The following is a 25,629-nucleotide window of genomic DNA, read 5'->3' on the forward strand; positions in this document are numbered from 1 at the left end:
TTCAACACCAAAACTTTTTAAATCCTCAGGTTTTAAAAATAGCTTTAAACTGGAAAATGATCATTTCTACCCATTAACCCCTACAAGGGATAAAACAAACAAAATACTCACCAACAACTAAATACCAAAGGAGGCTAAATATCTGTTGTACTTAACTCACTCTGGTTGGTTCTGAAAGCCCCAGTTGGTGAAGTTATAAAAGGCCATTCATTTCTTTGGTGTGAAAACTGACAAACAGGGCAGAAGTAACCAGAAGGGAACAAAGAGAGCAGTGGAGACCTTTGAAGACAGCAGCAGTGGACACCAGGGTGAGAAGCAGCAGGCACTGTTTGAAAAGAGACCAAGAGCAGAGGACCATTTGCAGCTCAGTTCCCACGAGGGCATGACCATGCTCTGTTACAAGCACATCAGCTGAGAGACAGAGTCTATTGTCAAACAATTGTAGTGGCTACCCGCAGGAAGTAGGATGAATGTCTGGGTTAGTGTCCTGACACCAGTGACTTCATCCGTCCTATCTGTGCAAGTATCAAGGAAGCGTTCAGAATAGTAAGAGTTAATGCAGAACGTTATTCAGGACTGAGCTTCCTATCATGAGGGCATCATCTGAGACTTTCAATTTTTTATTTATTGAAGTATAGTTGATTTACAATGTTGTGTTAGTTCCTGGTGTACAACAAAGTGACTCAGTTATATATATATTCTTTTTCATATTCTTTTCCATTATGGTTTATCACAGGATATTGATATAGTTCTTTGTGCGATACAGTAGGACCTGATTGTTTATTTTATGTATAGTAATGTGTATCTGCTAATCCCAAACTCCTAATTTATCCCTCCCCCGACCCTTTTCCCCTTTGGTAAACAAAAGTTTGTTTTCTATGTCTGTGAGTCTGCTTCTGTTTCATAGATGAGTTCATTTGTGTCATATTTTATATTCCACATATAAGTGATATCACATGGCATTTATCTTTTTCTGACTTACTTCACTTAGTATGATAATCTCTGGGTCCATCCATGTTGCTGCAAATGGCATTATTTCATTCTTTTTTATGGCTGAGTAATATTCCATTGTGTATATGTACCACATCTTCTTTATTCATTCATCTGTTGATGGACATTTAGTAAGACTTTAAATTTTTAGTGTTTATGCTGAGTATAAAATTGAGGACAGCAGAATATCTATCTTCTTTTAAGAACAAAAAAACTTTTCACAGCAGGAAAAGAGCCATCTATGAACCAGGAAGAAATCCTCACCAGACATCTAATTGGCTGGGGCTTTGAACTTGGACTTATCAGCCTTGAGATCAGTGAGAAATCAATGTTTGTTGTTAAAGCTAAAGGAAAAAAAAACTTTTGAAAACATGTAAATCAGTTTAATGGTTTTTCTCATTGTAAAAAGTAACAGATGTTTATTGGGAAAAGAGTCAGAAAATCTTTTTTTTTTTTAAATCACCCATACCAGAGAGAAAGCAACTTTTTTTTTTTTTTTTTTTTGATGTGAACCATTTTTAAAGTCTTTTTTGAATTTGTTACAGTATTGCTTCTGTTTTATGTTTTGGTTTTTTGGCTGTGACGCATGTGGGGTCTTAGCTCCCCGATCAGGGATCAAACCCACGCCCCCTGCATTGGAAGGTGAAGTCTTAACCACTGGACCACCAGGGAAGTCCCAGAAAGCAGCTGTTAATACTGTTAAGGATCTGCAGTTCCCAAGCTGTGTGCCAAGGTGCACTGGGACAGCACAGCAAATTCACAAGGGTGGCACAGGATATTTTCCATCATCAAGGGAAACACATCTGTCCAACACTGTGTTGAAGGTAGTTCACAGTTTCAACATTAGATTATACTACATTCCTTCTGATGACATCATACCTTTGCAAAAGTAGGTTTTCAGAGATTGCTGAGTTTTTAATGACAAAAAGTGAAAACCAGCATGGAATAGGAAATGAGGATAGTCGTATCCAATCTGATTCCAAGATTTTAAGTTTTGCTTGACCAACAGGTGCATACATTCTATTAATAAGTTATTAGGAAGTTATTTAAGAAAGAAAAAATAGTTCTTTTAATTTATGTGTGTTTTTTCCAAATAGCTACTAAGTCATTAGGGTATAAACACTAAGTTGTTTGGATCTAGCTACTGAACAAATAGCACTGTTAGATATCTGTTTGGGCCTGGAGGCATTGTTAAAAAATTACTGAGACTCGCTAAGAGCTTCCAGAATCATTTGGGAACCTCTAATATATGTCCTTCCAGACTTTTTCCTATGTATACCATACATATTTTAGAAACCTTTTTTTTTTTTTCACTTAACAATATCTAGTGGAAATCTTTGCATTTCAGTTAATATGGGTCTATATCATTATTTTCAAAATTTAATGGCATAATAGTTTTCCGTTGTTTGACTACATTATTTTATTAACCAATCCCCTAAGGTTAGAAGTTAAGCAGAACTTTAGTTTTATAATGAATGGTGGGGTCAACCCCTTTGCACATCCTCTTTGTTTACATATCCAATGATTTCCTTAGACTAGATTCCTAGAAAGGAATTTGCTGGGTCAAAGAATATGTACTTTCTTATGCTTTTGATATCCAGAGAGAGAGAGAGCCAAATTGCCCTTTCAACGAGATTGTGCCAGTTTCTTTCTACCAGCAGTTTGTGAGAATACCTCAGTTTAAAGAAGTGAAGCACTGGAGAACTCCTAACCATCGGAACTCAGATTTGTGAATCGTTGAAAGGTGTTCCTCTTCCCCAACTGTTAAATAAACTTAGTGCTAGTGAAAAAGCTGGGTAAGTGCATTCTGGTCCAGAGCTTTTGGGAGCCTCTACAGGCTGAAGTTCCAGCTAAAGTCAGAGGTAGCTGATCGCAACATCCAAGCAGATACCCACTTAGAGAACAGAAAAACCATTTGTCCAGAAACTTCTTTAGCTTTAGGTTTACTAACTAGTTTTTCAAAATGACACTGTACTCCCCAGAAAGTCATAGTGCACTGCATATCTTTCACCCTACCTCTGGGCGGGGGAGGGAGGCAAATGGCCAAAAGAGAAGTTGACATCAAGAATTTTTTTTTTTTGAGAGGACAGATTTCAGAGTATTTTGAGGGTCAAATGGGATGCTTCCTGTTCCATGGATCATAGCACATATATTTTTATCTACAGCCACATGTGTATCACATTTTGAACTACATTCAGTTTAGACAAATGAGCTAGTATTTTCAATTGTAAGTTACCACGGAAAAACATGTATTATGTATGTAGGCTCTGATCATGGAGGTACAAAAATATGTGGTACATTTTGGAAGTATTTCTCTTTTAAGTAAACCCTGGAGTCCTTCAGCTTTCTGGGAAACTGTGTTGTATAGAAAGACTCATTCCCCAAGCATCATGAATGGCTAAGATTTTTGTAATTTCACATGATGGTCATGTGTATTACTTTTTTAAAAATAAAGACATTATCCACCTTTGATCTTGATTTATAAAAGTTTTAAATAATTCAATTTGATAATTTTATAAACTCCTATTAAAATAACATTCTAGATTAAAGCTGTTTGAAAGATAAGTGCTTAGATTGCTGATTCTAAAAAGGTGAGTGGATTCTTTTAGGCATTCACACTTTACTCTTTTCAACTTGAAGTAAAAATTAGTGGGACAAGATGTTAAGTAGGATGGTCCTACTTAAAGCAGAAATGTTGATAGAGAAAAATTAAATCTGTATTATAAATACTTATCACCTCATTGCCTTTACCTGATGCCTTCACTACATACCAACAAGAAGCTATTTTCACTCATATCGGAAGAAGTAAAAAGCCCACTGTGGTATGTTTATCAAACAGTTACAACGTGGAGGACTGTTCCCTCTTTGTGTAGATGGCAAATATCTGAACTGTTGGAAGCGTCCATGTGACTCCACTGCCACAAGATATTTCCTTTTAAATCCCCACTGGAGAATTCTCCCAAAGTCTGGTGTGTATGTATGTGTCAGCTTTAGGGAAGTTGATTGTATTAAGAGAGAGGTGAGTGTCTGCATTTGTGACTGGTATGGTTAGGAAAAATAAGCTTTTCAGGAGTTTAGGAGAATTTGAAGGCTATATCAGTTATTTTTTATTTGACCAACATGGTTCTCTTTTGTTATTTTTAAAAAAACTAATTGCTGATCTGCTTCCAGAGCACTGGACGTGTGTACAGACTTAAGAGCCACATGTCAAAGAGTGTACTGTAATTATGTAAACCTCATCTGTCATTCCCAGAGCAGGGTTCCTTCAAGATAAAAGAATGGGCAACATCAGTGAGGTGTGGATAGTTCCTTAACCCTCCAGGTTTTAAGTACAGAATATCATGGTCATTCTTTGCTTTCTTTTTTTTTTTTTTTTAAACGTTGTTTTATTATTTATTTATTTATTTATTTATTTATGGCTGTGTTGGGTCTTCGTTTCTGTGCGAGGGCTTTCTCTAGTTGTGGCAAGCGGGGGCCACTCTTCATCGCGGTGTGCGGGCCTCTCACTATCGCGGCCTCTTGTTGCGGAGCACAGGCTCCAGACACGCAGGCTCAGTAGTTGCGGCTCACTGGCCCAGTTGCTCTGCGGCATGTGGGATCTTCCCAGACCAGGGCTCGAACCCGTGTCCCCTGCATTGGCAGGCAGATTCTCAACCACTGCGCCACCAGGGAAGCCCCCATTCTTTGCTTTCTTGTCCATAGGAAATGAAAATCCATGTTAAGGGACAGATCTCTGGTCTCTGAATTTTTTGAGATAACCAGGAACATTATTTCTTTCAACCCCGCACCATTTTTATCAGATCTTTACCAGATTAATAAATTATCTGATAGATAAGAGCATTAGTAACTTAAATAAATCCAGTCCTTAACACTCATTCATTCATTCAGCAAACATTTATTGAGCTCCACCAATTCTGGGCTCCAGAGATGAGCAAGATAGATATGGTCACTGCCCTTACGAAGTTTGTGATTGAATCAGAAGCTTTTGAGAAAGCCAGTGGCTGAATATCAATGAAGAAGTGCTACAGAGATTCAGGAAATCTTTTGGAGTGGAGTCCCTGGCCTCAGAGAAGCTTCCCTAAGGAGCTCTTGGTTGGTCTGAATCTTAAAGGGTGAGTAGAAGTCGGAGTACTACTACTGTGAAATCCAAGTAGAGTACATTCGTCTGGCCAGATGCTCCACTTTTTCCAATGCACATTTTCAGACCTATAACTGACACCCAGATGCTAGTTGGTACCACTGCCTTGTGGTCCACTAACCACCATTGGATATTCATCTGTTACACTTAGCAATAGAAAGGTGAGATTTTAAACATTCTGGTTTTTCTTTTCTTTTCTTTTTTAAGAATAATGCCAACTGATGATATTAGGGCCATGTTACCTACATGTAACTTGATCGGTTTTTGAGTCAGCCCTTGAATGACTTTTTAATCAGTTGTGTAACTATGCCTAATCATGATACTTTGTTTATTCACATATGTAAATAAGCACATGTGTACTTTATTGTTTATATTTATTTAAATGAATTCAGAAGTTAGTCATCTGTGATTTGGGGCAAATATGAGTGGTGGTATCAGTTCTCCCATTTGTCAGAGTTGGTTAACAGTAGCTGTATTTACCTAACAGATTAAATATTTAATGTTTATGGAATGCTTGTGTTTCATTAGAAATATCATGATTATGGTCATTCATACGATTTGCAAATCAGTAGTACCAATCATAGATGAATACAGCCGCGGAAAAATCACATTTTCAGACAACTCATGACTCAGATGGCTTTAACTTTTTTGAATCCCAAACTTTCATTACAGGGTTTTTTGGGTCACAGCCCCTCAAAAGTATCTCTTTTAATTCCTCGCAGTTAAGATCATCCCATCGTCAAAGGGCTGTGTGATAATTTGGCCGCTTCTGGTGAAAGCCTGAGAGGAGTAATCCTCTAAGGACCAGTAAGTGGTTTGATTCAGGACTCCAACTTAGATGTTTGCTCCATGGGGTTCCTTTGTCTCCAGAAACACCAAGTCTGAAGAACTGTGCTCTGGCTAAAAGGTGGCTTTCTTGGAATGCTGCACAGAAGTTTCTAGTGAAGAGGTGGTGTTTGTCTTGGGTATACTGACACTATGCTTTTGAAAAGTCTGCAGTACCAAATTCCCATTTGGTTCATTTTTAGCTTGAGTCTACTCTGCTAGTAAAAATAAAGCTATTTTTGTAAGTGCTGCTTGTAGTACTTACATCCACATTTTAAAAGAATTCACAGAAAACAGTCCAGAACTGTGTGCAATGCGCAGATTGTTGCAGAATTGTGTTTTGAATAAATCTTTTTATGATGGCTGCATTTCAGCTGTACCAAAGGGTTCAGCTCACATGATTCCACCCCCACTACACACACACACACACACACACACACACACACACACACACACACACAGGGCTCATGGCCCCTTACTTAAAGTACTTAACTTATTTCATTTGTGTATTTGTCCAGTGTGTCTATGCTGACTGTCCTTTATGCATTGTCTGCAGCCTCACGCGCACACAGACAATGAACAAATCTCTATGATGACAGGGTCCCCTTAAGAGACAACGGATTGCTCTTTTAGGGAGTTGTGTGTTTCTATGGCAACTCCCTCTCTAAAACTTTGAATTTTATCCACATATATTTTGCAGATACCAAAAACAAGCTTATGTTTAATTTAGAGACGCTTTGAGTTTTGAAGAAGAGGAAACTATAGCTCATCAGCAGATGTCAAGGGCATGCACACTTTGTTTGAAAGCTTGTTGAAAAAAATTATGATTCTTTTTGTGCTTGACACTTAACCAAAGGCCAACGTTCCATTCGGCTAACCTTTTATTGTCAATGTTTCATGCTTCTTAGGGGTAACAGTCACAAAGAGATATGAAATTTGATGAAACTAACAAGGAGCCAAGTAGGCGCTGTGTGTGTTTATTGGGTCTGTCCCCGCCTCTCTCCCCTTTTCCCAGTTTTGTACATTATAATGTACATTGAATTAAATTTGCTTTCATCATCCATTTCCTTTTCTCCGTGTTGCTACGTATCTATGGGTTCTCAGTCACCGGCTACATCTGATCTAGAGAAAATAGGTTATGTCCCTCTTTTGAGAGGAGGACCGTCTCCATGGTTCAATGCTTTGTGTTTGTTAGCAGCTGGGATTCTGGAAGAGACGTGGGCTGTTTTCCTGAATGATAAAATACCTATATAACGACCATTTCCTAATTTTGTAGGATAATTCAGACAACGTAATTTGTGAAGTCTATGAGCTTTAGTTTGCTTTTAGTTGTCTTACTTTGCTTTCAGGGTGTTTTGTTTCTTTTTTTATACTCTTGTGTATTTTCACTCTTTTGCCTTTCTTTCTGAAACACAGATTCAGTTTGTTAAAATCAAATCAGCTCTGTGGCTGGTGCTGTTTTGCTTTTCTGCGTGTGCTAATTGTTCTGTGGCTTGTTTTGTTTACTGTTTTTGCAGACCTGATTTGCCATTGTCCTTGCCTTTCATTCTGCTAGACCAGTAGTTGATTTCCCAATGGGGAAAAGACTGCCTTTTCACTGGGTAATTAGTTATCTCATTTCAAAAGGACCAAGCTTCTCTGAGATGACTTTGTCACACTTTAAATGTCTGCTTGGGAGGATGAGAGCCCATTTAGCTCCATGCTCATCCATGTGGTAGAAGAAACGCATGGTTAGGCACCGTGGAAATTCTGAAGTATTTGAAGGGCAGAAGATAGTTAATTAGACCATTTGTACTCAGCTATTGAGGGATTATGAGTTAGTTTATAGTGATAAGAAACCAACGTAAGAGATAATATTTTTCAGCCCCATGAGGAAGTGATAGTGTTGTTTATTCCTAAAGCGTATTTGCGTATTTTCATTTGCTGAAAGAGGACTCTCTGGCACTTTACCTTGAATAATTTTCTCATCATGTCTTGCTAAGTAAGCAAGCACACCCCCCAAAAGCACAGAGGTAAACTGAATTCCGCAGTCTCGCTGTTGTTACCTCCCTAGGGTATGGAGAGAGAGTAAATGCCAGACTCTTCGCTGAAGGTGGGGCATGGAGGTAAGATTGCCCCTCAGCGGGGTCCCTCCATTTACTGTGCTTCTGGGTCTTCCCACATACCCAGACCAACCACCCATCTCTTGCTATACTACATACCATGAACCCCTCTTCAGGCCCCTGATCCTATGCAGCCCTGTCTCAAGGCCACCGTCCTTTTCCTATCTTGGCCTCTTTAATTATTTCCTTCCGTTCTCAATGAGTTACTACCATGTGGCTTCACCTTTCAACCCAGGCTCCAGGTCAGCCCAGGCCTTGCCCCCTTACCCGCTACACCCGGCTCTTTTCCTAGGGGCCACTCTAAGCAAAGCGACCAGAACATATTCACTTGGAAAGGACAGGGAATGGGCATTTAATATTCTCAGAGCATCTGTGCACCAAGGCATTTTAGAGCCCTGTTTTGTATCAAACTTGATGTGAACAAAAGGTCTAAGATTTTAACAGTTTTAAAAAAATGTACGTGTTCATATTTTCTTCTCTTGCATACAACTCAGATGGTCTGGCTCCTGTGTTACCTCCTCAGCTTCATCTTGCTCCAGGCTCACCCTCCCGGTCTGTTCTCCATCTGGAGACAGTTCTGAATGTGTCATATTCCATCCTTCCACTTTGTCACTCCATATGTTCCCTCTGTCTGAAAGGTTTCTCCATCCCTTATCCCCAAAGCTCAGCGTCCCTTCTTCAGGGAGGCTTCACCTCCCCCTTTTCTAACCTAGGTCCCCTGTTATGGTACCTAAGTACCATGGACCTTTCCAACAGAGCACTTATTACAGTTGCAGCTTTATCTTTATTTACATGGTTATTTCATTAATGTCTGTCTCTGCCATTATCTCTAAGCTCCTCCAGGGAGGCCATTCCTTGTCTCCATGACAGCACAGGAGTGGACACATAGTAGGCACTCAGTGACTACTGCTGAGTGACCATCTACACATATCTCTGGGGACCCACCCAATGGCCAGTGGCCCCTTTCTTGCTAGTATAACCCTGAGTTGGGTGAAGTGTTTACTCTCTTCCAGCTGCTTTAGGGCACCTGGCCCCCACCCCAGCCCCAGTCCCGGATCCGGGGTAGGGGGGCAAATTTGGAGTTAATCTAAGCAAATCAAAATAGACAGAAAGATGGAAAGAACCTAGGTCCTTGATGATGTTGGTGAGCTGCTAAATAAACCAGTCCTGGGACAGCTCCACCCTTTCCAGGCAACTCTGTTGTGCAAGATAATCAGTCCTCTTATTTGTTTAGGTCTGTATCTGAAAATATCCTGATACAGAATGTCATGAGTGAATGAACCCATGAATGATGAACAGCTTAATCTCACGTCTTCACAAGCCCCTTTATAATGCAGTTTTCTCTCTCTTCATTTCTGTGAGGTGTTAGGCTGCTAGAGTGAAAATGTCATCCGGTACTGAGCCCAGTGCTGAACCCCAACTAATCCTCTGTGTTTAGAAACCTGTTTCCTTCCACTAAATGCCCCATACCCTGAACTTGAACTCATGTTCTTCTTCACCTTTCACCCTTTGGCTCCACACTTTGTTCATCACTCTTCAGGGCAAGCTCTTCTCTAAGGAGGTAGAGAGTCAGGTTAAGTCATACCCAGCGATTTCCTGTTTGTGAGCCTTGAAGCTCTTGAAGAGTGCAGGCAGGTTTGACAGAACCTGTAGATGTTTTCAGACGCTGAGCTGATTCATCCCCTTTGGTAGTTAATTCTCCCCAGCTACTGTACCAGCTCTTCTCTCTGGATACTGCACAGTTTTCTCTTTGCGTGGGGATGAGGCTCTCAAGATCTGCCCGTTCTGTACACGCTGTATCTTTTCTGGGTTTGGGCAAGTTGCATTTTAGCTGCCAGCCCCTGCCCTCCCCCCCTCCCGCCCCCCGACACACGCACACACTTCTCCATTGTTATGGAACATTTCTACACAAGAGAGGAATTCTGTCTGTTTCTTAGCATTTTTGTTGGTGGTGGTAAGGCACAGCTTTAAATGATCCCTGTAAGTCCGCTGCCTTTCTTGTTCACAGACCTCCGCCATAACCTAAGAAATGCAGGGTCTTAAATAAATACCACCTGTAGTGCCTCCTTGATCTCCTAGCACTGTGGTAACGGAGACGAGACAATCATCCACTTTTGTAAAATGCGTTCCTGGTAATAAACCACGAGAGGTGGACAGCTAGGTAACTGATCTTTCAGAGTATTACTTTTGGCCATGCCATGTGAAAAAAGCACTGAATTTGTACTTGCTTTCTTTTTTTTAATTGAAGTGTATTTGATTTACAGTGTTGTGTTAGTTTCAGGTGCACAGCAAAACAATTCAGTTATATATATATATACATATACACACACACACACACACACACATATATGGCTATTCTTTTTCAGGTTCTTTTCCATTATAGGTTATTACAAGATATGGAATATAGTTCCCTGTGCCATACAATAGGTCCTTGTTGTTTATCTATTTTGTATATTTTACTTGCTTTCTTAAACCAAGATAGGAACGATCCACTTTGGCCCACCACCCTGGGCAAGTAACAAACTCTCCAAGATTCAGAAAATAAGCCTAACCACTTCAAAAGGCTGTTACGAGAGCAGAGCAAGGTGTACGGTGAGAGCGTTTCTTATGCCTGGGGAGGTGCCGTACAAAAGTATTCATATTATAAGGCTATAAAGACAAACCCTTGTGAAATATCTTTTCACACTGCCCAGTACCTACCTCAGTTTCCCTCCCTACCCCCAGAGATGTACAGAAGCAGGTCATCATGGTGGCTTCACGTACAAGGGGGGTTAGTCACCCTGGAACCATTAGCCTTAGTCACCTGCTTTTTCTGATAGCAGAATGCCCCTGCTGGCCTCTGAATTTGATTTTTTTAACCTCGGTGATTTATACTGAAAATATAAAAAGGGCAACTGAATTGGCTCTTATGAATTGAGTTAAGTGGTACATAAGGTTCCCAATGCAGGAATATTATATAATATCTTATATTTTATAAGATAATGAAGTGAAAGGAGGATACGGTTATGAAATTCTGGTTTATAATTCCATCTGACTTTATATAATACCAGCTATTCATCTCCTTTTTTCTGGGTATTTTTTACCACCTCCTACTTCCTACCACTGCACTTTGCTTAGCCATCATAACTCTCTTCCAATAATATCTATTGATCTATCATTGTTACTTTAATGGAATTGTGCATTAAAAAGTGAGACCAAAAGCAACACAAATTTCTCTACACACACAGAAAAAGAAAAAATATATATATCTTCGTAGTTAGTGATGAGGCAACTTCCTTGTTATCTGAGAAAAAGGCTTTATACAATATTGACAGCTCATTCACGTCTTGTTCTGATTCGGTCAGCCGGCATTTTTGCACACCTGCTGTGTGCCACTCATGGATCTAGATGTGAATAAAACAGACAAACATTCCTGCCCTCTTGGAGCTTATATTCTACTGGGGGAAAACAGAAAATAATCAGTAAACAAATAAACAAGTTCTAGTATGTTTGGAGATGATAATTGCTATGAAAAAAAAAAAAAGAAAAAAGTAGAGCAGTGTAAGAGGAGTGTCAGTTTGGGGACGGGGTGAGGTTGCAGTTTTAAATTAGGTAGTCAAAGCAGACCTCCTGTGTTTTTGGTCTTTTGCTGTTGTAGTTTTTACAGAATGTTGTAACGATTTAATATTGCAAATGAATCATCTGCATGAATTACATATTGCCTGAAATGAAAGCCTTTCAGCTGAAGACTAAATCTGGTTGCTAAATGCTTGAGAAAGCATGGGAAGCTGCCCTGGCCCTTGTCTGGAATTCTCAGGTTCTCTGAGTTTAGTGTCCTTTGCCAAAAACAGTATTTATATTTTATATAGTCTTCTAGTGGAGCGTATCTCTGACACCTACTGCCATGTGTTTATAGTTAAACATAACTAGCCATCTTTCCTGCAAGACCAAAAGGCTCATCCACAATGTTTCCCTTTAAAAGTTCTAAGAAGGCTCCCCGGTTGGCTTTCCAGCCTGTAACAATGATGGATTTTGCAACCCGCTCCTGGATCAGCCATGTAGGAAAAAATAAAACAACCTAATGTTGTGGATAATTCTCGCCTTTAAACATGTGTTTTGTGTTTTGGTGGTGGTGGTTTGGGGCTGTTGTGTCTTAGGCATGGTGCTTATTATATCCATACAAGTTACAGATCACAGACAACCCCTCCCGGAATGGCACTGTATATATGATCTCCTTGCTCAGAGCTTCTTCTCCCCACGTGACCTGCTGTGTGACCTGAAGCGTAGATGAGCCTCCTTCACATTTCGGAGTTTAGTGTATGTACACCCTCTCCCTTGTCTGGCCTCCCCTTGGCTTCATGCTGCCTTCGTTTTCTCCTGGAAGCAGCTGAGCCTTGGGAGGGGCTGGCATGTGGCTCCTCCATCGTCTGAGTCTCTCCAGGGCAGGACCACGTCAGGATAACACTTGTTTTGCCTCCTGTCCAGTACCAACTAGGACAGTGCTCTTCCCAAGGTAAACTGGAGCTCGGGCCATCAGAGTGAATGCATTCTGAGTGTTGGCAGATGTCCTTCCATCCCTCGCCTGTTGTTCCCGGTCACTCACCAGGTTCAGAGGGGGTGGTGATGCGTGGAAGCAAGGCTGGAGCACTAAGAGAGCGGATCCTCCAGAGGGGCTGACGGCTACCCTGGCTCATGGCAAGGTCTGAATCTGCCACTCGTACTCGGAATTGTGCAGTGCTCTTCTGTCATCTCCTAGGACAGAGTGACCTTGAGAAGGTCGCATACTCTCTCTAAGCCTCAGTTTCCTCATCTGTGAAAGGGGAAGATTCGTTCCCAAATGACTTCAAGATTGCCTCCACTTCTCATGCTCTCAAGGACACTGTTGACTGCCCTTCTCCTGAAAGTTGGCCTTTTTGACATGCTCCACTTCTTCACTCTTTATCCTTCTCTAATTCTCCCCATGAATGCATTTTACTCATGATTCACCTGAAATATTATGTTTGCGTTGGTATCTCTGAGTAGGGAGTTGGACTATTGAGAAAAACATGTTGTAGCCCAAAGTTTCTATTTCAAAAGAGACAAGAGAATGGAATTACATGTTCTTTTTAGGCTGTACAGGCTCCATTGACCACAATCAAAATAGATCCATATCCAAGCAATAGAAAGGTAGTAAGTATGAATTCTCTCATAAAGTGAATCCTAACACAAAAGCAGTTACAACACTTAAACATACATTGCATAGTCTACTCCATGAGTTTTTCAAAGTTTGTCATACGAACCTTGATGAGGAAAATGTACTCCAGTGGTTAAGAAAGCATTTTTTTCTCTAAATCCCATACCGTAGAGGGAGCGTGTTTCATTTTCTCAATGCCTCGTGCCTGGGAATTTTGAAGTGATAGATTCATGGTCTAGTAATAAAGCTCCACAGTAAGAATATCAACATGGAGAGAGATTGGCATAAATACATTAAAGCACCTGATTTTAAAGATGAATCCTGTGTCAGATTGCTATTCACATAATTACCACAATCTAAAATTTATCTATTAGTATTTCTTTTCTAATTGTTACTAGTGTGATAAACTTTCTTCTTTATATATATGGTATAATTTAGTATATATATTTATAGTATAGTATAATTTACTTTATAATATAATTTACTTATATGTATATGTATACTACATATATATATTCTAATTTACAATAAATGAGGGTGTAGTATTGAAATAACTTTAATTAATAGGAATCAGATATTCCTACTGCTTATTTATTCATAATATAAGTTACCCAACAAGGTCTTATATAATTTATTTTGAAGAATACGTACTTCGAAATAGGATTATTCCTATTTAATTAGAAAAGAATCTTTATCTTAGAGGTAAAATGGTCCAAAGCCACATAACATATGAGAAACTAGAACTAGAAGTCACTTCTTTGGTATATGATTCATGTCCTTAAATTTATGTCCTTATGATTCATGTTATACATTGATACCAGTCATCTTATGTGAAATGCTCATACTCCGGAAAATTATATTATTATAGATACACACTTCATATACCTGTCTCTCAAAGAAGAGTGGAACCAATTCCTCTGTCTTTTATATAGGGGCATACTTAATAATGTATATATTGATGAGAGTCCATCTTATTTTAAAGATTTTATAACTTCTCTCATTAATCCACTCTACTGTTTAATTAGATCTGATGCCAGAACACTCTTGTCTAACTTAAATCTCTCATGCTGTAGCTTAGGTCTATTTTCTGTCACTCTCCCTAGGATATTAAAAGCAACTCATCACCATTATCCATAATAATATTCATAAAGTCCTCCATATATTTGAAATGTTAGCACTATAACTGACAGTAAGCATAACTCCCAAATATCGGTAAATTTTAAAATCGAGAAGAGAGACCAGCTCGTAATAAATGTAGATGACATAGTATTATTTAATTTTGATGAATGAATAATACCGTTAACTAATGTGACTTAGACTAAATGAAAAGCATTCATCTATTAACTCATTCACTTAAATATTTTATTAGGCACCTACTTTATGATATTGTGCTATGTTCAGAAGTACCCAAGAAAAGATAAATCATAGAGTTGAGATGATTTCAAGGCAAGGGATTTTTTAAAAGTAGAGCTTACTAGGTATATTTCTCAGAAACGTGAAGCTAGAATAATCCAATCTTAAGAGGATAACTCTGTCCTATCTAATGAACCTGTGATATTTACAGCCATATCTGGAGGCATGGCTGAAAAAAAAATAGTCTAATGATTAGAGCATTTCTGTTTATTTTTACAGCCACCCACTTACTAAAATCTGTAGTAGGCATCAAACTTCTGCTCTCCATGGTCAGCCCCTTCATTTCAGTGTTAATGTGGAAGAGGTCCCTGTGTCTTCCTGTGCATATTTGGACACATGTGCGCATCGGTCAGTGTAGGACTACAAGAGGTTTATCACTAGAAATAAATTACAGAGTCATGCAGCATGAAAATGATGTGCCCGGGAATGCAGAACACGGGGTTACCTTCTGCCGTCTTCTTTTATCATAGACAGCAGAAGCACAAAGGAGAAAGAGATTTATTCTGAAGCCATTTGACGCTGACCAAGCAATTTATAACAGATGAAATGCTGATTTATTGCTGCAAAGAAAATAATGGGTGTTCTTGCTCAAATGCCATTAACAGCTTTATTGTTTCAAGTGCAAATTATATTCAGCAATTTGTTAGTCCCCTTTGGAGGCGAAGCTGAAGTAATTCAGTGTAGGCTTTCAGCAGAAAAAGGACAAAGTAATTAGCAAATTGTAAAAGAATTCATTCACCAAGGTTGGCTGATATTTGAATTCTCTGTCTGAACTGTAAAGACATAGAAAACATTGCATTTACGAGATACAAGGTGATGCAAGTATTTGTTTCAGACAGAAAAGCCATAGGAGGGCTCTACAGAGTGAAAAGTACAGCCTTCTGTAGGTGTTACTGTTGGTGCCTACTACATGCTGACATTGTGCTAGTGCTAGTCATCAAAGGGAAGACAAAACTGAAAAAAAAATAATTGCCCCTGCCCTTGGGGATTTACTGACCGATGGCAGGAAAAAGATAATTCAGAATTAATTAAAATATATTACGGAAGAGGATCAGTATTTCAAGAAAGATACATGTGAAGTGGTTCCAAGAAGGAAAAGATGACATTCAGAAGGTGAAATCTGAGGTCAGTTTTAACAGATGCCTAAGATTTCTGTAGCCACAGTTTGGGTTATAAAGAAGTTCCAGACTGAAGGAATGCCAAAAAGTGGAAAGACCTGATGAACATTGGTAGGCTCTCTGCTACCTAAGTTGTTACAGGGTGACCATAAATTCCAGTTTGCTTAGGGTGGTCCCTGGGTCCGTCTGTTGCCTAGTGTAATGATTAATAGTGCCCTCTTTCGCTCTCAAGAGTATCCCAGTAAAATGGTAAATTATACAGTGACCGGGGTGGCCATGAAAATGTTCACTCTGCTTTCCTGCTTTAAGGGAGCACAACTGACTAACATCCCTAGCTGTGGCCCCTCTGGACCCACCACACTTTGGTCCCTCGACCGTGCTTCCCAGGGACTGCTCCCAGCCAGGATTGGGCAGAGTTGGAGCACTAGGCATGCCCATTCCAGCAAGACAGGGGCGGTCCTCCACCGAGCAGCTTTGGCTCAGGACTCCCCACTGGCATGGTTAAACCTTTCTTGGAACCGTGCTGCACTCTAAGCCGCTTTCCATGCAGTTCCCCTCCCTTCTCCTCTCCTGCACAGGGGCCACGCTGACATCTCAGTCTGCAAGCTTTCTGTGCCTACTCCTACTCCCCTCTCTTGCATGTCTTATCCCATGTTAGTGTCTGCTTCTCAGCAGACCTGAACTCATGCAGCGGCCCTAGTTATTGATAAGAACTAGCTACTGCATGAGGATAAGATGAGAAAGAAAAATTGGGACCATGTTGTAGGCAACTTTGAAAAGTGCTTTGACCTTAATTCAGTGGACTCTGGGCTTAATTATTAAGTATTCGGTGCCGTTAATGAAGAGAAAGATCGCTGAAATAAGGAGATCCGTTAGGAAGGTCCAGCAATTGTCCAACAAGAGCCTAAATGAGAATAGTGCCTGTGATGGCAAACACTGGCGTGGCTACGAGAGACATTGCAGAGGCAAGGGCTGTGGGTTCGGAGACAGTGGCAGAGAGAGGAATCAGATTATTTAATCACTCTGTGCCTCAGTTTCCTCATCTGTGAAATGGGAACAGTACCAAGCCCTACATCACTCATAGAGTCATATTGAGAATGGAATGAGGGAATTCCCTGGTGGTCCAGTGGTTAGGACTCCAAGCTTTCACTGCCGAGGGCCCAGGTTCGATCCCTGGTCGGGGAACTAAGATCCCACAAGCCTTGCAGCACGGCCAAAAAAAAAAATGAAATGAGTTAATACATTCAAAAAATTTAGAACAGCGCTGGCACTTAGGAGTTCAGTAAGTGTTCCTGTGTTTGCTCATTGCGCTATAGCAGCACTGTTCAGTAGAATTTTCTGCCATTGTGGAAATGTTTTCTGTCTGTTCTGACCAGTACAGTAGCCACTAACCACGTGCGGCTGTTTTGAGCACGTGAAATGTGACTAGTGTGACCGAGGAACTGAATTTTTAACTTCATTCAATTTAAATTTGAATAGTCACGTGTGGCGAGTGGCTACCATTTAGAGGTATCACCTAAATCTCAAAGTACTAAGTAACTAATAGTAATTGCAAAATGAGAGTTGACTCTTTTATTCACAAATGCCTGTTGTACTGCTATGACTTACTTGTACGTAAGCTGGTAGGCTTGGTTGCTGATGGCTGCAGTCAGGGATAACCACAGAGAGGGCTGTGATCCTAATCAGACTCCGGTGAGGTGATCAGAGCAGTGAGAAAGGAAGGAGGAAGAGACAGAATGTTTACACTAACCCTGCAATGAGGAAAGCACTGTAAGCTTGAAGGAGAGCGATCGTGTCGTGGTTTCTGCAAGTAGCTAATAGGTGGTTAAGACCTCCCGTTAAACGGGATCTGGACTGTCGGCTGTCCCTTTCCCAGGCCAAAAGAGAGGAGGTATTGCACTGCCTGCTGTTATGCTTGCCTCCAAGTAATAGCCAGGATAGCGCTGTTATTGTATAAGGTCACAGCTGAGGACTCCTGGTAGTTCGAGGACAGCACTAATTGGAACTCTGAGGGTCATATTAGAAGGAAAGGAGCACAGATTTCTTGATATTTGTAAGGGCAGGATAAAAAGACATTGGTGTGCCTCTAGATCCAGAAAACAGACTTTTGAAATACCACTCTTTCCCTCCTCCGCGTCCCCTTGCCCTGCTTGGGGAGAGCCGGCCTTCCCAGTTCCAGGAATACATCACTGGATGGATGGGGAGTTTGTGCCGGGCTCACTATGGGCTGCCCCAACGTCGTTGACTCACCAGTTGAGATCTTTGATGCCATCGAAACTCCAGATGCCTTGGTTGATAAGTAACCTGTGTGAATCGAGGTCTTTCTTTCTCTCAGGAGACAAAGCGAAGGAGGCAAATGTGTAGCACGGTAGAAAGAGGAAGGACTTGGAGACCATCCAGAGAGCAGATCATAGCTCTGTTCCTTGCTAGACCCGTGACCAGTGCTAGTTATCTTAACCTCAGTGTCCTTACCTGTAAAATGGGAGTGCTGGTATTTTCTGAGTTACTTAGAACATTACGTGAGTTTACATGAGCCTTTTACGTGGAGGTGCTGGAAAAATGTTCATTCCATGCCCCCTACCATATCTCTAGTCTCCTAATTTTCCTAAGTTCCCATTCGTTATTGTTCCAAAACCCAACGTCACGTGGGACTCTCAACTCTGTTGAACCCCGACTCCCAAATCATACATGCTCATCATTCCCACGCACTCAGCCTTGCGGGAGCGACCTTTAGCAGCCTCTCCTCCCTCTTGCTGTGACTGCTGTAACTCCTTTCCTGAGTGTTTCTGAAGTCAGAGCCTTCCCGTTCTGAACACTTTTGGCTCCTTGTCTATCAAATGAAGAGGGTGACTCGGGGAGCTGAAGGCCCCTCAGCCCCAGCATTTGATAGGTTTCTGCACACAAGACCACCACCTGATTTTACTCCTTTCTAAAAACATTTACTTGTTTTTCTCTTTATCAAAAAACACTACATTTTTTAAAAGATATTTTCCAAAAGAAGCAAGTAAGGAAGAAATTAAAGCACTCATGATATTACCATCCCTGGAAACTCCTGTGTGCATCCTGACTGTATCTTACAGTCCTGAGTTTGTGTGTGTGTGTGTGTGTGTGTGAGTGTGTGTGTGACAAAAACCTAATCATTCCCACTTTTTGGTAACATCCTTCCTAATTTCTTGAATATTTTTTTTTCCACGTCACTAAATATTCCTCTACAGCATCACTTCAAATGTCTGTCTAGAATGCTATGTATGAATGTATTCTGATTTATTCCTGGACATTGAGGTTGTTTCTGCTTTTTTGCCCCCACTATTATAGACAAGGCAGAACATTATAGAAAGAGCAGCAAATAGTGTCCTCACGCATATAACTTTTCACATATCCTTGAAATGGAATTACCAGATCAAAAGGCATGCACATTTTTCAGGGTTTTGGTACCATACTGTCAGGTTACCCTGCTGAAAGGATGGATCTATTCTCTCCTCCCATCAGGGCTCATGAGGCTTGGACCACTTGGTTCTTGATGGAACCAGTAGTCCTACTTGGGGAAAAAAATGAGAGGAAGAGAGAAAGATGCTTTTCCCTACTCAAGTCGCCTATGTTTTTAAACTCTCCTTAAACAGGGCGTCTCCCTGGCTCACGTGGGATTCTTATTTATCACCCACTAGCTTCCTCTGCTTCCTCTGAGTTGCCACCTTTAAATCAACGCGCTGTTCCTTTGAAGCACCGACCCTCTGGGAAAAAAAGCCTTTCTTTCTTCTTCACCTCCGTCTCATCAAACTGGAGAATCTCATCGGAGTCTCTTTCTTTCATCTTATCTCATTTTGCAACAATATTTTCCCTTTTCTCTGTTATTGGCCTTTTGTTTTACTGCTTTAATTTGACGTGTAGGTTCTTTGTATTACCGTTCTGGATAATTCATGCCAGTCTAGATTGAATATTCTGTAAAAATGTTTGTGAAATATTGTTTTGTGAAAGATGTCTTACAGCCTCAAAGGATGAACCGAAGAGAAAAAGCTGAGCGCTTGTGGTAACTACACAACTTGAGTCTTGTGATTCCAAGGCCTCAGGAGGAAACTGCCTGTTCTCTTCTCCAACAGGATAAGGATGAGCACAGTTTTGATTTTTTTTCTTAAAAAAAAGTCATCTTTTTCTAAAAAACAAAAAATGTCTCTCTAGGACATAGGTTGTGGCTTCAGTAGGTTGATCATACCATGTTTCATAATTTTTTAAAGCTGTGAATACATAGGTTCCTTAGAAGAAGACTCTGGGGGTGAGCCTTGCAGTTAGAGAACCCACCCGCCTCCTGCCCGGGACCCGGGACACTGGGGAGCAGCTAGAGAGAGAAACAGCGGCTCTCTTAGTGTACTGTTTCCGCAGCTTGTGGGAAGGCTTATGGTGGAGTGATGTGACAAGCTGTGAACAGCAGATCAGAGAAAAACGTGAGATAATTTAATTGAGGCGCTTGGGGAGAGGACAGCTGAAGAGCAGAGAACAGGGACGTGGCAGAAAAAGGGCATCCGAGGAAGGGATAAATTATGAAATAGTGTTCTGAACACAGTATGAAAAGAGTGCTTCCTCATTTCTCTGGCAGTTTGGGTCAATTTCCTACCCTCACATACTTTGCAAAAAATGAAATAATTTATTTTTATTACTGCCCCATTCTTGTTATGGCAATTTTTAATATCACATATAGCAAGCCACCCATTTCTTCTAACTTCCTCATTTTTCTGGGTTTGGTATTTACTATTTCTGCCATATTCTACCCTTTCGGGAAAAATTCTTTTTTGGTCATTTTCTTTTCTTTTTTTTTTTTTTTTTCAAAGTAGCGGTAGAAATGTGAGACTGAGGACAAGCTATGGTGTGTTCTCTTTGACTTATATCTTTTGGTGGCTATTGAAGGTCTTTTTATTTCTTCTACTGTCATTGGCTCTGAATTCTGAAATTTGTAAATCTTCATTCCCAAACCACTTTTTTGAGCTAATTTTATACGTCATTTCTTACTGTTCACTCTCCGATTCACATTATTTAACATGATCCAGTCTTTTAGTAAATCTCAACACTAATATCCTTCCTGGGTGCTTAAAAAACAACAAACAGAACTCAAAAATGGTTTACCTGGAAATATTAAGGTATTTGATTATTCAAGTTGAAATAATTCATCTACTAATTTTTTCAGTTTTCCATTTCTTTCTGTGTTGAGACCAGTTGTCTATTTAAGTATGTCTGGCCATCTAGTTTAGAACAAGGTTTTGCACGTGTTGCCCATCAGCTTTGGATCATGGAGCAGTTAAAGCCATTTTAGACACTTCTGTCTTTGTATTTTATCTACAGAATTTTACGCCCTGTCAATGACAGAATCAGTGCCTCAGTATAAAATCATCAACTTCAGTCCTTGAGGGCAGATACTGCTGGAAAACAAGGATTATCATACACACACACACACACTCACTCACAGTCATACACACACACACACACACACAGTCATGACTGGGTCAGTACACCATGACTTAGAGTTGAACATGGTGTTATTGCATCACTTCTGTGTTTCTGTGGAATCTTCTTTGGTCACACATGGTAATATGAGAATATTACTTCCAGCATAGCAGAATTTAACCCCAAATTCAGTACCCCTAAATGTATCTTTTTAAAAAAATCCTTCATCTTTCAACTTTTTGGAATTCTCCTTCTGTGCACTTAAGTCTATACATAGAATTTTTTTTCAGTTTCTTTTTTTTAATTTTTATTGGAGTATAGTTGATTTAAAATGTGTCAGTTTCTGCTGTACAGCAAAGTGAATCAGTTATACATATACATACATCCACTCTTTTTTAGACTCTTATCCTATATAGGTCATTGCAGAGTATTGAGAAGAGTTCCCTGTGCTATACAGTAGCTCCTTATTAGTTACCTATTTTATGTATAGTAGTGTGTATATGTCAATCCCAATCTCCCAATTTATCCCTCCCCCCCCCCGCCCCTGGTAACCATAAGTTTGTTTTCTACATCTGTGACTCTATTTCTGTTTTGTAAATAAGTTCATTTGTACCATTTTTTTAGATTCCACGTATAAGCGATATCATATGATATACATAGAATTTAATGTAAAACTTTTAAAGCAAAGTTTTAATGTCAAACTCTTATTTAAGTTTCATTTGTTCCTGATTCCATGATTGAAATTCCACAGTTGAAAATTTGTTGGAAGTCAAAGAGAAAAGGTCACAAAATGGCTCAGCCAGTCACTCAAGAACATTGTCAGTTTCTACCCATTTCTCCCCAGCTGCCTTCTACACACACCCTATCTTCTTGCTTAAGCCTAGGTGTTTTCCCTCTATATGCAAATCCATTCATGTCCTTTTGGAAGATTACATTCTTTTTTCTTGGGGTTATCATTCCTTGCAACTTGGTGGGTCCCAGTTAGTCAAAGGGAGACTTAATGATGAATTCATATATTTCAATATGAATTTGATTTCAAGTCCTGGCGCATCAGTCATATTTAGGAGAATGTCACTCCCTGCACTTCTGAGAGGATATACTTGCAGAAGGAGACCCTCTAGGGACCTTCTGGGAACCTTGTCAGGCATTTCCCATCATTCTGAGGGAGCTTGGATTGTATTTTAAGTGTCTTGCACTTAAAAAGTTTTCCGTGTGAACCAGTTTTATAAAAAGCTGACTGCGTGCTGCTTTTGTAAACCCCTTTTCTCCCCATCCCTCACATCTTCCTAAGTTTATCCCTAAATGCTTCATATCACCCAAGCACTTAAACAAGATTGCAGACATTTTCATCTAAGCTAGTAGCAGTTAATTGCCTATCTTTGTCTGCATTTCAGCACTTAATACTATTTTGACAGGGGTTGCATGTGCTCTGTCTTTGTGGAATTTTTTTAAGTGCTCTTATGAGTAATTTGAGAAATTCCAAGTAGAGATTAGGTGAGCTGTTCTTTCCTTTGTTGTTTTTTTAAATTTTTTAAACATTTAAAGAGGACCCACTGTGTGTCAGGCCACATGGTCTCATCACTTCCACAAACATTATCTAACTTAATTTCTTCTTCCCTTGGATCTGCACCTTGAATCTCCACTGTAAGAGATTTAAGGTACAGATGGGGGGGCCAGTTTGCAGGAGGAAGGAAGAGAGGTCATGATCCCTGGGTGGTACATCCATTTTTATTGGTGATTCGGTCTGCAGGGGGCATTGCTGCTTCCACCTTTATGTGTCTGGTTGGTAAAAATCCTGGTTGGTTACTGACAGAAGCGCTTTGTAATTGAGGATGATAGCGCTCTGGGAAGTTTCAACATGAGTTTGTTTCTGCTTCTTTTACAAAATCTGTGTTTGCTCACCTGCACTGTAGGTGAATGGGAGACTCAACTGGCCAAATGGAGTGTGTCAGGAAGGATTACTGATTTATTTATGGTTGCGTCTCGAATATTCGTAAGAAATCGGTTTTATTGCTCTCCTCAATGGGGCTTACTCACCCAGTTAGCGTTTAAATATCTCAGGCCTGTCATTCCAGAACAATGGTGTTCCCAGAGGCGCTTTCACTAACTCGAGGAGTTAAACCTGCCCAGGTGCAGCAGGCCTAGCTCGATGTCCCTCTCCTGGCCTGACACCGCCTTCCTCCTTTGGGGGCAGGCCCTGTTTGCTGTGCCTCACTTAACCTCAGGGGTCATGGTCTTATTTCCACTCTTCTCTTGGCACCAAACTTTCATTTTTCTCTCCTTTCTTCTTCCCTTCCTTTCTCCCTCCCTTCCTTCTTCCTTCCATTCCTCCAGTAAACATTTGTTGAGTGCCTACTGAATACCTAGTACTGTACAAAGTCCCAGGAATCCAGAGCTAAATATAAATAGACCTTTCTTTGTATTGTTCACAAGTGACAAACAGGGGCAAACCATAGGTATCAGTTTTCTTAGATGAAGGGGAAAATATTATCTTTAGCTGAATCAGCTCCGTATTTCTAGGTAGGGTTGCCCACAAAGTAGTTATTGGGGAGTATGGTCTAGCGTGTAGATTTTTCAGAACAACATTCGTCTATCAAATATTTATTAAGTACTAAGTGTGCTGAGATCTGTGCCAGACACAAGAAATATAAAGCTAGGTGAGACGTGATCCCTTTCTCCAAAGACTCATGTTGTAACCGAGGAAAGAGCTCTATAGAGTATATGTTAATGGCATAGCGGACCACCAGGGCACGCTGGGGGGTGAGATTAGGAGCATAGAGCCAGGTGGGGACAGAGGTTTCATTCACGGCCATATTCAGAGCGCCTGAGGCAGTGCCTGGCAACCAGTAGGCTCTTTGTAAGTGTTTGTTGACCAAACAATGGGTGAGACCTCAGTCAGGGCCTATTAAAGGGGGTGACATTTCGGCTGTTCCAGAAAAGATGAGGAAAACATTGTGTAGCAGGAGGAGCACGTTCTAGAGAGAGGGTGAGCAAAGGTGGAAGATGTGGAGGTACCTGGGGGGGCTCACAGGAGCCGCAGGGTGCCCCAGAGGGTGGAGTTGGAGAGATGATTCCAGAAAGGGTGAGTCGATTTGAAAGCTTTGGCCATTTTCCTTTTGGTCAGCAAGACAGGGAGACTTTGATGGTTTTTGAGCAGTGAAGTTACATCAGTTCTGGGTTTAGAACCACCCCCCTGGGGCCTCCTGCACTGCCGAGGATGTTCTCTTAAGTAGGAAGAAACTGGGGAGAGGAAGCCTGGGGGAGAGTTGAGGAGGGGTCCAGCCACGCAGTTGGCATAGAAAAAAGGGAAGCAAACTTGGGAGGAACTGCAGGCACATTCCATGTCAAAGAGGGGGCAAGGGTGACTGTGGCTTTTAAAGGACCCCATCCCCCTGCTAACTAGCTGTACAGACTCCTGCAAGTCCCTTTATCCCCCGGTGCCTCAGTGTCTGCATCTGCAAAATGGGCACAGTTGTATGTACCTGGTAGCATTGTTGTGAGAATTAACTGAGAGAATGGTGGTCTAAGCACTTAGTATGGTCCCAGCCTGCAGTCATAACCAGCATTTACTGAACTCAGACCAAGGCTCTACACGTACTTACTTAGGCCTCACAATAACCTCATGAAGTATAAAGGGTTATCATCCTTATCCCGCAGAGGAGGAAACCGAGGCACAGAGAGGGTAAGTAACTTGCCCAAGGTAGCTCACCTTGTAATGGGCAGAGGTAGGATTTGAAGCCGGCAGGCAGGCTCCAGAGGCTGGATGCTTCAATGCAGGCTTCGCTGCCTCTAGGTGTTATCAATCATTAGTAGCCTTTATTTAACCATCTCAGTCCTATTCCCCAGCTCACTGGCTGCCGAGATTTTGTGGGGAAGAGAGATGGGGTATCCTGTGCCTTATCTTTCTAATCATCTCTCTTCGCATGCCACTGACCTGTCCCTATCCTGTCCCTGACTGGTTCCCTCAGGACTCTTGTCCAGGCACGGAAACAAATCTGATAAATGAATCTGCTATAAATGTGGATAGGGGGAGATATGAATGAGTTACCTTTCTAGAAAACACATCTACATTTTAACTAACTTGCAACTAGCCGAGTGACCAATTTCAAGCCAATAGGGAATTGTTTTTGAGCTGAGATCACACTCTTTGGCTGACTTAGCCTGCCTCTGCTCATGTCCCAAGTGTTACTTATAAAATATCTCTTCTGGGACTTCCCCGGAGGTCCAGTGGTTAAGACTGCACGCTTCCACTGCAGGGGGCGCCGGTTCCATCCCTGGTGGGGGAACTAAGATCCTGCATGCCTCGCAGCGTGGCCAATAAATAAACAAATAAATAAATAAATAAAATGCCTCTTCTTTGCTTCCTTTTTATTCATAACACTGTTTTTCTACTTATGACAGTCATTGTAGTTCATTGAAGAAACTTTAGAAAATAAAGAGAAGCAAACAGAAAGAAGC

General features: G+C 40.8%; 1 protein-coding gene across 1 annotated transcript in view; it reads left to right on the forward strand.

Annotated features, from left to right (window-relative positions):
• BACH2 (BTB domain and CNC homolog 2) overlaps window positions 1-25,629 on the forward strand; it is a 273,204-nt gene that overhangs the window by 42,133 nt on the left and 205,442 nt on the right. The gene's annotated exons all lie outside the window — the stretch shown is intronic.

Source organism: Eubalaena glacialis, chromosome 12, assembly GCF_028564815.1.
Source record: "Eubalaena glacialis isolate mEubGla1 chromosome 12, mEubGla1.1.hap2.+ XY, whole genome shotgun sequence".
NCBI classification, from domain to species: Eukaryota; Metazoa; Chordata; class Mammalia; order Artiodactyla; family Balaenidae; genus Eubalaena; species Eubalaena glacialis.